Genomic DNA, 14,004 nt, shown 5'->3' on the forward strand with positions numbered 1-14,004 from the left:
GATTGTATTTCCAAATCCACTATTACGAATCAGTGTCATTTTGTGGTTATGCTCTTCATATTCTACTGCATACTTAACATGAAGACATTCTTCCTTTGATTTCCATCTTACTACTCGTGTTTCCTTTCCGTCTATGATCTATTTTTCATAAACCTTACCAATATGTTTTTCTATGGTGTCAAGCTTTAGCTGCATCATCTTCTCTCTTTTAGTTTTCCAGCTACAAATCTTACACCTGCATTCTGTTGGTTGTTCATCATTGTTTGGGACTGGTTCAATGAATGGGTACTTTGCTACCCAATCAATCTTAAAACTCCTTGTCATCTCCCACTCTCACCCCAGTTTTACTTTCTTTTTTCTTTTCTTCCTACCAACATCATCTTCAATACTAGCATTTGCATTCGCCAATGGTATCTCATTGTGTGTATCCCTTAGAACATCTTCTGCCATGTCAGTATTGTCATCCTCATTTGATGCATTTAACTCAATGACAATCCCACCTTGTGGTGGTGGTGAGCTACTGTGAATGGGTTCTGCAACTGCAGAGGTTGATGGACCAAAAACTTTGCCAATTCCAAAAAAAGACTTTATGGTACTATCTTTAAGTTTAAGTTTTGGGCATTTTGATGGCCTCCCAATCCCTTTAGTTTCACTGCCCTGAGGGGTCTTACCCTTGTCTGACATCCCAATCCCTTCAACACCCTGAGGAGTCTCACCCATGTCTGACTGTGACATCTTGAGTCTTGACCTCTCACTACGAATTAAAAGTTAAAACTAATACTATCAAGTATGAAGAAATGATTACTCACCTTTATGCCTTCTCAATTCTCTGAATCAGGAATCGGGAATGAATGCCTGGGCTTGTGTTGCAGGATTGTAACTCTGGCCCTCCGCCCTACACTGAACTTCGACTTTCCAACTCAATTTGCGGAATGTGAATCGAGATTCGAGACTCTGAGAGCTCCCAATTTACTAATCAGACACGAACAAATTGTAAGAAAGTGTGTAAGAAATAGTGTATTTATAGCAATCCATGATTGCATTTTTGGCGAAATGCATGGGGCCCGGGCGTTGCAATTGCCAATAAACATTTAATTTAATTGCATTTTTGGTGAATTGCGTGGGTGTGCAATGAAAATTTAATTTAAGCGGGGTGAAATGGGTCCTCGAATGCTTATAATGTTTTATTTGATATTGGTGAATTTGTCCGACGCATGCAATGAACATTTAATTTACCATTGGCGAATTAGGTCCTAGGTACGTGGTCATTTAACTATTGCTGGTGAATAGCGGAGGTGATCTAATACCCACGTCCGAGTGATTCCAACTGAATATTACGGGCATGCACGTCGATGGTGTGTGGTCAATGGCGAAGCCTATTTCTACAGTGTGTCGTTAACCCCAAAATTTCGGGCGATTTGACCACGATGGTGCCCAAGATTATTCGTGCGGAATTCACCAATTGGCAAAGATTCGCCACTAAAAAACTCTCTGATCCATTCAATTCCTATAACACCTTCTAATAAAGATGGACTATTAAATATAGAGTGACAAATAAGGTGGTAGTTAGACATTTTAGTAAAGGTAGATTAGATGTATTTAGTTTTGAAGTTGTTTACAAATATGGTAGAGAGATTCACATAATTTATTGGTAAATTTAATGAAGAAATAAAAGTTGAGTCTATTTATGAAAAATCTAATCTAAAGTTAAAATAGTTGATAAAAAATGTTTATTAATTTAGTAAATGGTTATAAGATAACAATAAGTAATATTGCTAGTACAAACCTGTTATTTAGTGATGATTTATCCATTCCATTTGATTTTTTTAATTTGAATAAATGAAATTGAGAAGATCCACTAAATCCAATCATTGATATCATTGATATCATTGGTGTTATGTATGAAGTAAGCCCTTACAATATAATATTTATAAATAATGGAAGAGGATTGAAAATAAGTTTATATGTTAGAGGTATGATAGATTGTAGCATTGAGCTAACCATGTGTGAAGTAATTTACATGAAAGAAAGTGATGAACTTGAACAACTATAGATTGATGAGAAATTATTACTCATTGTTGTTAAATGTATAAGTGTCATAACTCCATGGTAAATGCATAGGAACGATCACCACAAGTAAGTATTTATAAATATTCTCATTGAAGATGAAAATGAATCGAAGCATTGATATAATGATGATGGAAAAACACTCCAAGTTGTTATTTGACAATCTTATCTATAACTCTCAAGCATGTTATAATTGAAATTACTACTATTGAAATACAACGTGGAGTTAAAAAATATACACAAAGCACACTGGATTCATCATAGGGCAACACTAGTCTCTATTATTGAGATAATTTTTTTAGTTATCCTACATGCTTGTTAATGAATTGCAATTTACAATGTTGATGAAAAGTGACACAAGTTATAGGTGGTGGATGGAACTATTCCAAGTGTTCATTTTTTTTTTCTTGAATGCAATTACAAATACATATTTAGGGTTTATGTTCAACTCTATGTTGTTTCAATATGAGCAGTATTTTTATGATGCAAGCATTGCACTGTTAGGTGTTAGAGTTAGATATTTGGGTGAATGCACGATAGTGAGTCCCACTTGTGAGACATCACATTTTTGAATTCGGATGGAGGTGTAAAGTTAAAAAAATCTTTGATTGAAGGTATTTATTTGAAAGAAGGTACATCAAAAATATCTTCATTTGAAGGTGGACCTTTGTTCAAAGGTAAAAAAAAAATAAAAAATAAAAAAAATTGAACAAGGTCATTTTTAAAAATTGAAGAAAAGGGACCTTCATTTGAAGGTCCTTGTTTATTCCTTTTATTAAAATTACCATAAAAAGGGGACCTTCAAATAGAAGTCCCATTTTACATTTTTTGTTGTTGCGTTGATGGTATCCTCGCGTGTTGCAAGGTGTGCGCCCTTGGTCTCCTTGTGTTGTGCAGCGTGACACTCGGGTTTGTGACATGGCTTAACCACCTCCTGTGGATTATATAAGTCTAGTGGTTGTATCGGGCATTAACAAGTCAACCTTTTGGTGCAACGACAACCACACTTGTAACAAGTGGTATCAGAGCTTGGTCACAAGTTCAAATCCCATCGCTTGCGCTAGGGGGGGGGAGGATTGTTGCAAGGTGTGTGCCCTTGGTCTCCTTGTGTTGTGCAGCATGACACTCGGGTTTGTGACATGGCTTAACTGCCTCTTGTGGATTCTATAAGTCTAGTGGTTGTATTGGGCATTAACAAGTTGATCTTTTGGTGCAACGACAACCACACTTATAACATCACGACCCAACCCAACGCCCAACCCGCTTTACCTTGGTCTTACTTATTGCCAAGTTAGGGTTCAGGAAGGGGTGAGTTGAGGTGAGACTAATCCATTGGGGATGTACCAAGTTGTCCGCAAGCCAGGTACATCGGGTGATTTTGGGCCTCAGAATCGAATCCAAGACCAAGGGAGAGCAAAAACACAACCCAAGCCAACTTCGCTACCCATGCAGGCTCCAATTTTAAATTTTGAAAATTACCTTCATTTGAAGGTTCTTTTAAAAAAAATTGTGGAGCATACCTTCAAATGAAGGTCATTTAATACCTTAGAATGAAGACCCTAAAAGTGATATTTCCACCTTAGGCCTCAAATTTTCATCAAGTTTTTATATTTCCAACCTCTGGTTGGACAAGTAAATGGAATGGATATCAAAAGATAATTTGTAGAATCATAACACTCAAAGTAATATTTTCAATGAGTATAATATTGAATATATTTTAACTAATTATTATATTTATTTTATATCTTCTAATGAAGATGGGGTTTTCAACAATTGTGAAGGTTTTTGTTCTACATACATAGAAAAATGTCAAACTAGATATTAAAAAAATGAGAAATAAATGTCCTCTAGATATTGATGTTCTTATTTCAACTAAATATTTTATTTGGATGAATAATATAAAAAAACTATGTGATACCAAATAAACCCATGTTTGAATTATAGCCAATCTCATTTCAAAAAGTTACAAAAACTAAATTAAGAAACAAAAAACTTATGGAAAATTATCCGTTCTCTAGATATTTATGTTACAAATCTATATTTAAAAATTTATACTTTTATTCTTCCTTCAAATAAAGTTATTCTATATTGAATAATTGTCACTTTTTAAAAATTCTCTTAACTGTAAAAGATAAGTTTTTAAAATTTACATACAAAAACTCACAAATTATTTCTTAATTTAAAAAAAAATATATTTATAACCTACAGACCAAATATTTAAAATCACTAGTTCATGTCATCTTCAAATTATTAATAGTTTAGTTGCTATAGATGTCAAAAAGTGAAATTTTGGTGAAAAACCTTAGTTTATGTTTTTTATATTTATTTTTCCTACACATTATTAAGTATACTTAGGCTATATTAGGATGGTTTATATGAGGACACATGGCATATCCCTACATTACATGTGTCATTCACACCCACATTTGGGTGGTTGAATGTCACACCCTCTTTTGGACTCATTTGCCACCTCCCCATAACCATTTATTTGTCCCTACCTAAGTTGGTTTGCCACATGTTTGGTATTTTCCAAGTAAGCACAACTCCCACCTAATTTAGTTATTTGGGAGTTATTATTCCTCTTGGAATTATGTGCCCATATTTTTCTATATAATCAACACTCACCTCTTCCTTATGAGCTAATTCAGAGCTAACTTAGATGAGTTCATATCAGCTCAGTTTGTACAAAGGAGTGTTGATCCATATTGTATCTTTTGGAGTGTGATAATATCACCATTTTGTTATTGCACCATATTTCAGCATTTCATCCTCTTTGTTGCTCTCATGTAGAAGGTTGATCTTAGTTTTGCAAATGATCGTAGGAGATTGAGTCCACCAATGACTTTGACATGGTATCAGAGCTTCCAAATCTACAAGCCCCTTCTCGAATTTGGGAGACATTCAATAGTGAGCTTTTGTTGGGTGCATCTTCAGTCGAAAAGGACATCACAATCGAGTCCAGAAGGTTGGACAGATGAATTTTGATATAAAATACCCTAGATCTAGGTGAAAGTCAACTTTGAGGCAAAATTTTATCCCTTGCCTAATACAGTACAGATTTATTAAAAAATAAATAAAAATTCCCTGCATTAAAAAATATATTTATTATCATTTAAATGTTATTATTAAAAATGCAGGTTTTTAATATTATAAAAAGCTTATTATAAAAATTTTAAAAACGTTTTTTTGAAAAACTAAAAAAAAATGAAATTCAAAACAATAAAATTTAAGGGCTTGCGCAGTACCCGAAGGTTCCTACGCAGTACCCTCGGGCCCCACTCGCAGTTGCAAGGCATAGTTATAGGGTACGCGGGTAACCCAAAGGTCGTCGTGCCCATAGGAGCCAATGAACCCTTTGCTTTGGGCCCCGCACACAAGACTTGGGTTGGGGTGTGGTGAGGCCCCCCACCCCTCTCTTCTTTCACATTTTTTTAATAAAATATAAAGGTATATATATGCAAAATCAAATTTTAAAGTGCTCTTGCCTAGTTTTGCACCCCTCGTTCATACCTACACACTGCCCAACCTTTGTGCCTATGACATTCCCTTCTCAGGTTTCGAGCCATTGGCAGACTAGTTAAAGTTAGCAGATTCTTTGGGCAAAGCCATCAATTCTGGCAAAAAATTCTAAAATTAGCAAATTGTTTGGATTTTTTTTAAATTTGGTAGTAACTATATTTGATTGGAGGGTCTCTAAACAATCTGTCAGTTCTTCTATTTGGTGGTTTTCCAATATAGCAGCAGTTGTTTCACCAAATTTGGCGGATTTTTTATTTTTGCAAGCTTGTACCCCTCTCCATTGGAGTTTTGCTTTTGACACCTCAACTTCAGAGCACAATATCTCAGAGGTATTTTTCTGAGATTTTTTTTTTATTTGGGGTAGAATCTCACAAGGTTTGCAGTGAAGGAATTGGTATTTTCTCAAGCAATCCCATTTTTCCAAAAATCAAGTTTTTTTAGCAGATCTGAAGGACAATCCCAGTTTTTTCAACTTCAAAAGGCTATAACTTTCACATACCACCTCGGATTGAGATGCTTATTTTTTTGAAAGTTAATATTTTTCTGAGCACTATCCATTGGTGCTATTTTGAGGTTGTAGTTATGAAATTATATTTTATCTTTAGTATTTGAGTCCACATTTGGACATTGTAAAACACTGGAAAACAACTCCACTATTGTAAACACACTGATTTATAAAGTGCCACCATCATATTTTGGGGGGGGGGATCATTGATTTAGTGAATTTGGGGGGGGTGATCTTGTGTGTTTTGATTTCTTTCATTCTTTTGTTGTGTGATAGTACAATGGGGAAACTCAAATTGAACTCCTAACTCCATATAATTATGAAACATGGAAAAAATTAGTAGGGAATTGTCTAAGGGAAAAAGGTTGCACTGGATATGTTAAAGAAACTATTTCTGCACCTACTAATGCAAATGCTCTTCAAGCATGGGAGATCAATCGTGAGAGAGCTCTTGGTTACATATGTTCACTAGTCTCTTTTGATTTACAATTTCATCTTGAATCAAGCAAGACACCTAAGGAGGCTTGGGAGACTCTTGAAAATTTGTATAGTAAAATTGACAAGATTAGAGGTTATCATATTGATAATGATCTGATGAATCTTGATCCAAAAAGTTTCAACATCATCCAAGACTATATCTCCAAGATAAAACAACTAAGAACATAGTTAACAAATTGTAAGATTACTAAGGAGGATTTACAATTGATTCTCAATGTGTTATCCAAACTTGGTCCTGAGTATTCTATGTTTGTTTTTGGCTTTCATACCAATAGGGTTTCTATGGGAATTGCATATGTACAACCCACTTTTGATGCATTTTCATATCTTCTAATCCAAGAGGAGGTGAAGCTAATTCAAATGGGTATCATCAAGACTTCCAAATCACAAGCATTGATTGCCAGTGAGCCTAAGGTTTAGAAAGAATTAGGGTATCCTGACCAGAAACAAAAGAAGAAAAGAACAAGTCATAGAAAGAATTTGAATTCTCTTCCTCAAAAAGGGAATCATCTAAAAAAGAGAAGCCCACTTGTGCATATTGCAAGATATTTGGGCATGATGAACATCAATGCTATTTAAAACAAATTGATGAGCTGAAGAATATTTTGAGAAATAATTAAACCAATCAACCATCATCTATGTCAAAGGATTCAACATCTTCATCTAATTCAAAGTCACAGAAACAAAAGGGGAAAGCACTTGTTGCAATGGCAGATTCTAAGTCAAGGAGATGGATCCTTGATTCTGGAGCTTCACATCATATGGTTTCATCACAGAGTATGTTCTCTTCATTTGAAACTTGTTCATCACCAAATATTCTAATGGCTAACAACACATATATGCATGTTCATGGGAAAAGGGACTATTGACATAGACAAAGGATCATTCAATGATGTCCTTTGTGTGCCCACATTGTCAACAAATATCCTTTCTATCTATCAGATCACACATGGTGGAGAAGGAAAAAGTGTTGAGTTCACTCTAGATTCTGTGATTATTCAGGATTTGCATAGAAGAGATATTGTTTCACTTGGGGAGGCAAATCATCAATCTAAAGTATACAGCTTCTCACATTTTTCCTCTGTTGTTCCTTTGGTTGATGTACACACTTAGGAATCTAGTGTGGACACTTTTGAGGAGATTAAATATGGTCAAGTTAATCTTGGTATTCTTTCAACTGAGGTTCAAGAGACATGTGTTGATACTTCATCTCCTACATCAATTGTTGTTTCTGATGATACTAGTACTGCTACATCTATGGCTCCTATTGATTCAATGCAATAGGACATTCATCGTCTTCCAAACACAACTACTTGGGATGAGTACTTGACAAACATTGTAGGTTTGTTTTGTGAGTCCTATCTTGTAGACTTCGAGGACACTATTGAGTGCATACATCTTCTCTTTGATGAAGTTACTTTGTCATCTTCAGATGTTGAGGGGGAACCTTCTGGCCCTCTTTCTCATTACCCACATGATCATTCCTCATAGATTGACATGACTGTGACCACTATTGAGAAACATTTGGAGAAGGCACCTTCATCTTCAGAGGAGATACCTTTGTCTCTGGATTTTATTCTACATCTATCTCCACTAGGTTATGGATTGTTATCTTCTATAGTGTCACCTAGACCATCTGATTTGATGATGACAACTTTCGGTGTCAACATGGGGACACCTGAGCATAGTTTGGAGTCTTCATGCATTTTGCACTTTCTTCTTGCATATTCATTTTGGAAGTGGGAAGATCGTCTACATTCACCTTTGGTTTTATTTCTTTCTAAGGGGAGGAACGTTATATTGGCAAGAGACACTGCAGGTATGTTGTGATGTTGTCATTGATGGGAACTCATATCAGTTTTGGCATCCATATTTCATATTTTCATCATTCTGGAAGATTGAGTGAAGATTGCTTGAGTCCGGTAAGGTCCGATAAGATGAACAAGATATCTGGTAGAGTGTACAGTTTTGTTTGGCGGATTATTTTGTTTATGCATTTTGCTATGCAGATTTCAAAGAAGGTTTGTGGACATGTAAAATGCCTTATTCCATGATTGTGGTCTCTGGTAATGAGTTTCACGTTAGTTGGGAGATCTGGTAATCATGTTTTTGGTATGTGTATATCAACTATAATGTGTGGTAATTCAGTTCGTGGATCTTGCGGATTGATTTTGGTAATTGTTTATGTGTTCAAGGCTAATGAACTATGATGTGGTAAGTGTGTGGACATATTTTTTTGGTCCACATGGGTGTTATGATAGGATTGAGCTAACTTCTACACACATTTCACCCTTTGTGATGTGTTCTTGAAGCCTACATGAGGTTGTGACTTAATTTGTGATGCAAATATATAAGATGGGTTTATCTGATCATTTTAAGGTGTGCTGATGATGTGAGTGATGGGTATGAGTGATTGTGCACATTTTCACGTGCACAAATGTTAGATTTATGCTCCAAATTATAGCAGAATATCATATCAAAGAAGAGTTGCAGAGTAGTGCAAGGATATGCTATATGTGCTTAACCATAACTATATCCAGGTATTTGATGATGCTACTTCATAGTTCAAACTTCATTGTAATCTCTTACAAACATTTGTAAGGCAATGAGCCTTTTGGGGTTGTCGCCCTTATTTGTAATTTGAGCAGTGAGCTCTAGGCAGTGTGCCTGAATGCGTGTGCATTCCCCTTATGTAATATTTCTATCCTTTTAGTAGAGTATATCAATATTGTGGGTTAGAATCCCATCATGGTTTTTCCCTTAACCAAGTTTCCATGTAAAAATCCTGGTATTATGGTGTTGGTGATTGGTTGCTTTATGTTTAGCATCTACCTTTCATTCAATTGCTTCAAGTGGATTAAAAATCAATTAATGAATGTTTAGCATTGCAGACACTGATTCACCCCCCCCCCCCCCCCTCTCTCATTGTTCATTGATTCCAACAATTGGTATCAGAGCTAAGTTCCGCGGAAGAAGCCTAACAAATTGAGGTGGATCCTGCAAGTGAATCAATGGATTCTGGTAGTCTTAGAGAACAACTACTTGTTGCACTTGATGATCTAGATCAGTCGAAAGCTAAGGTCAAGCAATTGAAGGAAATTCTAAAATATGTTGAGAACTTTATTGAATCACTGAAAGATCAGTTGAACAAGTCAAGAGACAAGAGAAAGGAGTTTGTTGATCAGCTTCAGGAGAAAGAAAGTCAAAGAATTGATGAAGAAGCTCTAAGGAAGAAGATTGAAGAATGTGAGAAACTTGCTAGAGCCAATGCAGTTCAGAAAAATGAAATGGAAGCTATAGTAATGAAATTGACCAAGGAGATTGAAGAAAGGAAGAAGAATGAGGAAAAGCTTGCTCAATCCTTGAAAGACAAAACGGAAGAATGTTACAGACTTTAGAATGATAATGGACAATTGATAAGTGACCTTCAAAATGCTAGAGAACATGAGGAAGATCTTGGAAAGCAGGTCCTACTGCTCAAATTTGATCTTGATGCTACAAATGAGTACAAGGAGAAGTTCCAGATCAGTTCAACCAAACTTGATGAAATGCTTGCTATTCAAAAGAATCCTAATGATACTCAAGGTCTTGGTTTTGAGAAAGGTGAAAGCTCCAAGTCAGCTCAATAGAAGGCAAATTCAAGAAGGCCTCTAGTAAGGAAACCCAATGCTCATAAATTCAATGGTAACTGCTTTGTTTGCACTAAATTTGGTCATATGGCTAGTCAATGCAGAAATAGGATGATCAATAATGCTTCATCTTTTACCGGTCAATATTTCAAATGTAATAAGTATGGTCATAAGGCTAATATGTGCATATGTGTGATGAATAATATTCCAAATAGAAAGAATGACAGATGTTATGCGTGTGGTATGTTTGGATATGTTTCTAATCAATGCAAAACAATAATAAATCAAATGAATTTCAGACCGATGCAGGGAAATGTTGTTTGATATGCTTGCAACAAATCCGGTCACATTGCAAAGTATTGTAGAAGCAGAAATGTGAATAGGAGAGGTCTGGAAGACAATAACAAGAATGTGAAGCCAGATGAGAAGGGTAAAACAAAATTTGAAGAGATCAGAGATCAAATGAAGAAGATGGGTAAATAAGAGCAGTGATAATGCAGGAAGTGGGTCCGCACTTGCTTCCAGTGTTGGAACTACATCTGGTAACTAAGCTAAGGCATCGGGCCTTAGGAGGAGATTTTCATGAAAAATCTTACAAACCCCCTATTGAAATTTTGTACCTGGTTTCGACAAGTTGCAGATGCTTGTTTGGTAATTTTCCGAAAGAGTTTGATGGTCCGCAAAAGACTTCTTGAAGATATGTCAATATGTAGGGTATCCAGAAGAGTTAGGGTTAAGAGCATTTATTATACCTAAAATTTAGGTATGTGGTGGATAAAAAGGCAAATAAACCTTTCATTTCTCACTTTGCATTCGAAGCGAAAGAGAGGTAGAGCAAAAAAGAGAAGAATTTTTAGAGATTCAAAGTGAATAGAAGATTCATCGTTTGATCTTGCATCTGGTTGAGAGGTATTTATCGGCTAACACTTTTTCAGTTTGAAGCTTAAAATTTTGGTATGGCATCCTAGGTATTACATCCCCATTGGTAGTTGATGTCATTGAAAGAGCTAGACCCATTTTTAAGAAGCGTCCTTATAAGTCTATGGGAGATGATCCGAGTGGTGCTTTTTCATCTGTTCCATATGGAGTACTACATGTGGAAGATATTAGGTCTTATATTCACTGTAACATTAAAGAGCTCCGAAGTGCCCAAATTTTGAATTTATACATGAAGCACATGATTGATGGAATGAGTAACCCAAAACCTGAATTCAAGTCAATTGAGGAGAAGGGTTTTCCGGAGTACTATGAGTTATTGGATGATGTCGGAAAGAGAACCATAGAAGAGGAAACCATTGAATATTTGAATAAATATAATAGAGCTTTAATTGAAATAGTGTCAGAGATTCCTCGAAGTTTATATGATATTCTGGACATGAGGAAAGAAACTGCTATAATAGAAGAGGAAAGGATAAGGGAATATGTGTTGGTCCAACTTTTCCCTATGATAGCTAAGACAAAATTTGACAGGTTTCTTGAATAACACAGAAAAATTCAGAAGCAAGAAAAGAGTAAACAAAATTAGGATCGGTAAAAGTGAGGAGGTTTAGAAAAGAAAGTGAACAAATTTTGAGGGCAATTCTATTGGAGAATCAGTATGAGGTGATACCTAAGAAACTTAGGAAGATGTTGAGAAATATGTTCTCAAAGTCCTAGGTATGCCATCCCTAGGAGATGAGTCAAAAATTGATGAACCTTCTATTCTGGAAGGTCAGGCTAAATCAGTCCCAAAAGAAGCTGAAGTTGAAGGAGATAAGGATAATACTGGTGCGGATAAGGCTGATGATCCTCTGGTTGATGACAAGAATGCAGACTTAGAGGAGAATGTAGTTTAGGAGAAGTAAGAAGTCAAGGTTGCAATTGAGGCAAGAGACACCAAGGATCCGGTAAAGGGGAAGCAAATTTATGTAGAGGATCTAGAATTCACTCAAGGCCCCATCAACCTTGCTTCTTTGTCCCCTATTCAGGCGCTTAAATTGGCCACATTTGCTTAGGCTAAAACTGGTGAAGATTTGGAAAAATCATATTCAGAGAACTGTGAGTTGGTCATTTTGACATCTGGTGTATTGGAGAAACTCGTACCTTCATTTCAGATGGACTTATCAGACACTTCATATGGTAATCTGAAAATCCTAATCAATTTTGTGGATAATCACTTTCAATCATTTGAAAAATCTGCCAAAGAGAAGGTCCACAATGAATTCTAGGCTAGAACATTTCACAATTTGAAGAATATGATTGCAGATAACAAAATCACCTTGGATATAGGTATAAAAGGCATTCAGGATGCATTCTCTGAGGGAGGAAATATGTATGAGTCATGTTTAATGCTATCCAACTTTACTAAAGATATTGAGAAAAAGGTCCAAGAGCATGAGGACCAACTTGTCAGATTATCTCATTCATTTGATCCATTATCAGTCTCCTTGAGCAGTCATGAAGCTTAGGTAGTATCTTTGCATGAGAATATTAGTAGTTTGGATCAAGAAAAGGAGAAAATAATTAGCAAAGTGTGTGAACTTAGGAGCCTTATCACTCCTAAAATGGATATTAATCTTAGTGGTTTGGAAGATGCTCAAGTTTCCATGAAATTCTTAGATCCATTTGATCTAAGATCAGTAGAGGCACTTGCATACTTGCTTAGTGGGCCCATAACTATGATGGAGAGTCTTAAGAAGGGTAGGGATAACCATCTAAACTCCTTGAGAAATTCTTATCCAGATATTTTTCAATTTTTGTGAGTATAATTGTGTACATATGTATGTAGCATTCTTAGTTTAGATTTTTGGTTTCCAGAACTCTAGCTTTGCCATTGATGTCAAAGGGGGAGAGTAGATAAGTGAAAAATGTTGATATTAGGGGGAGTTGTTGATTTTTGGATTCTGATAGTTAGATTTTTAGTGGCAATTATACATTTTGGTTTTGGTCCGACACTTAGTCCTTTTTCACTAAGTGTTGCCATCAATGCCAAAGGAGGATATTGTTGGCAAGAGACGCTGCAAGTATATTGTGATGATGTAATTGATGACAACTCATATCATTTTTGGCATCCATACTTCATGTTTTCATTATTCCAGAAGATTGAGTGAAGATTTCTTGAGTTTGGTAAGGCCTGGTAAGATGAACAAGATATCCGGTAGAGTGTACAATTTTGTTTGGCGGATTATTTTGTTTATGTATTTTTCTATGTGGATTTCGGAGAAGGTTTGTGGACAAGTAATATTCCTTATTCTATGATTGTGGCCTTTGGTAATGAGTTTCATGTAGTTGGGAGATTCGGTAATCATGTTTTTGGTATGTGTATATCGGCTGTAACATGTGTTAATTCAGTTCACGGATCTTGCAGATTGATTTTGGTAATTGTTTATGTGTTTGAGGTTGATGATACATCATGTGGGAAGTGTGTGGGCATATTTTTTTGGTCTGCATTGGTGTTATGATAGGATTGAGCCAACTTCTACACACATTTCACCCTTTGTGACGTGTTCTTGAAGCTGACATGAGGTTGTGACTTAATTTGTGATGTAGATATATAATAAGGGTTTATTTTATCATTTTAAGGTTTGTTGATGATGTAAATGATGGGTATGAGTTATTGTGCGCAATTTCATGTGTGCAAATATTAGATTTGTGCTCTGGATTATAGCAGAATATCAGATCAGATCAGAGTTGCAGAGCAGTGCAAGGATATGCTAATTGCACTTAACCAGAACTATATCCAGGCATTTGATGATGTTATTTCATAGTTGAAACTTCATTGTAATCTCTAACAAACATTTGTAAGGT

The sequence above is a fragment of the Cryptomeria japonica genome, chromosome 2, assembly GCF_030272615.1.
Source record: "Cryptomeria japonica chromosome 2, Sugi_1.0, whole genome shotgun sequence".
Lineage (NCBI taxonomy): Eukaryota > Viridiplantae > Streptophyta > Pinopsida > Cupressales > Cupressaceae > Cryptomeria > Cryptomeria japonica.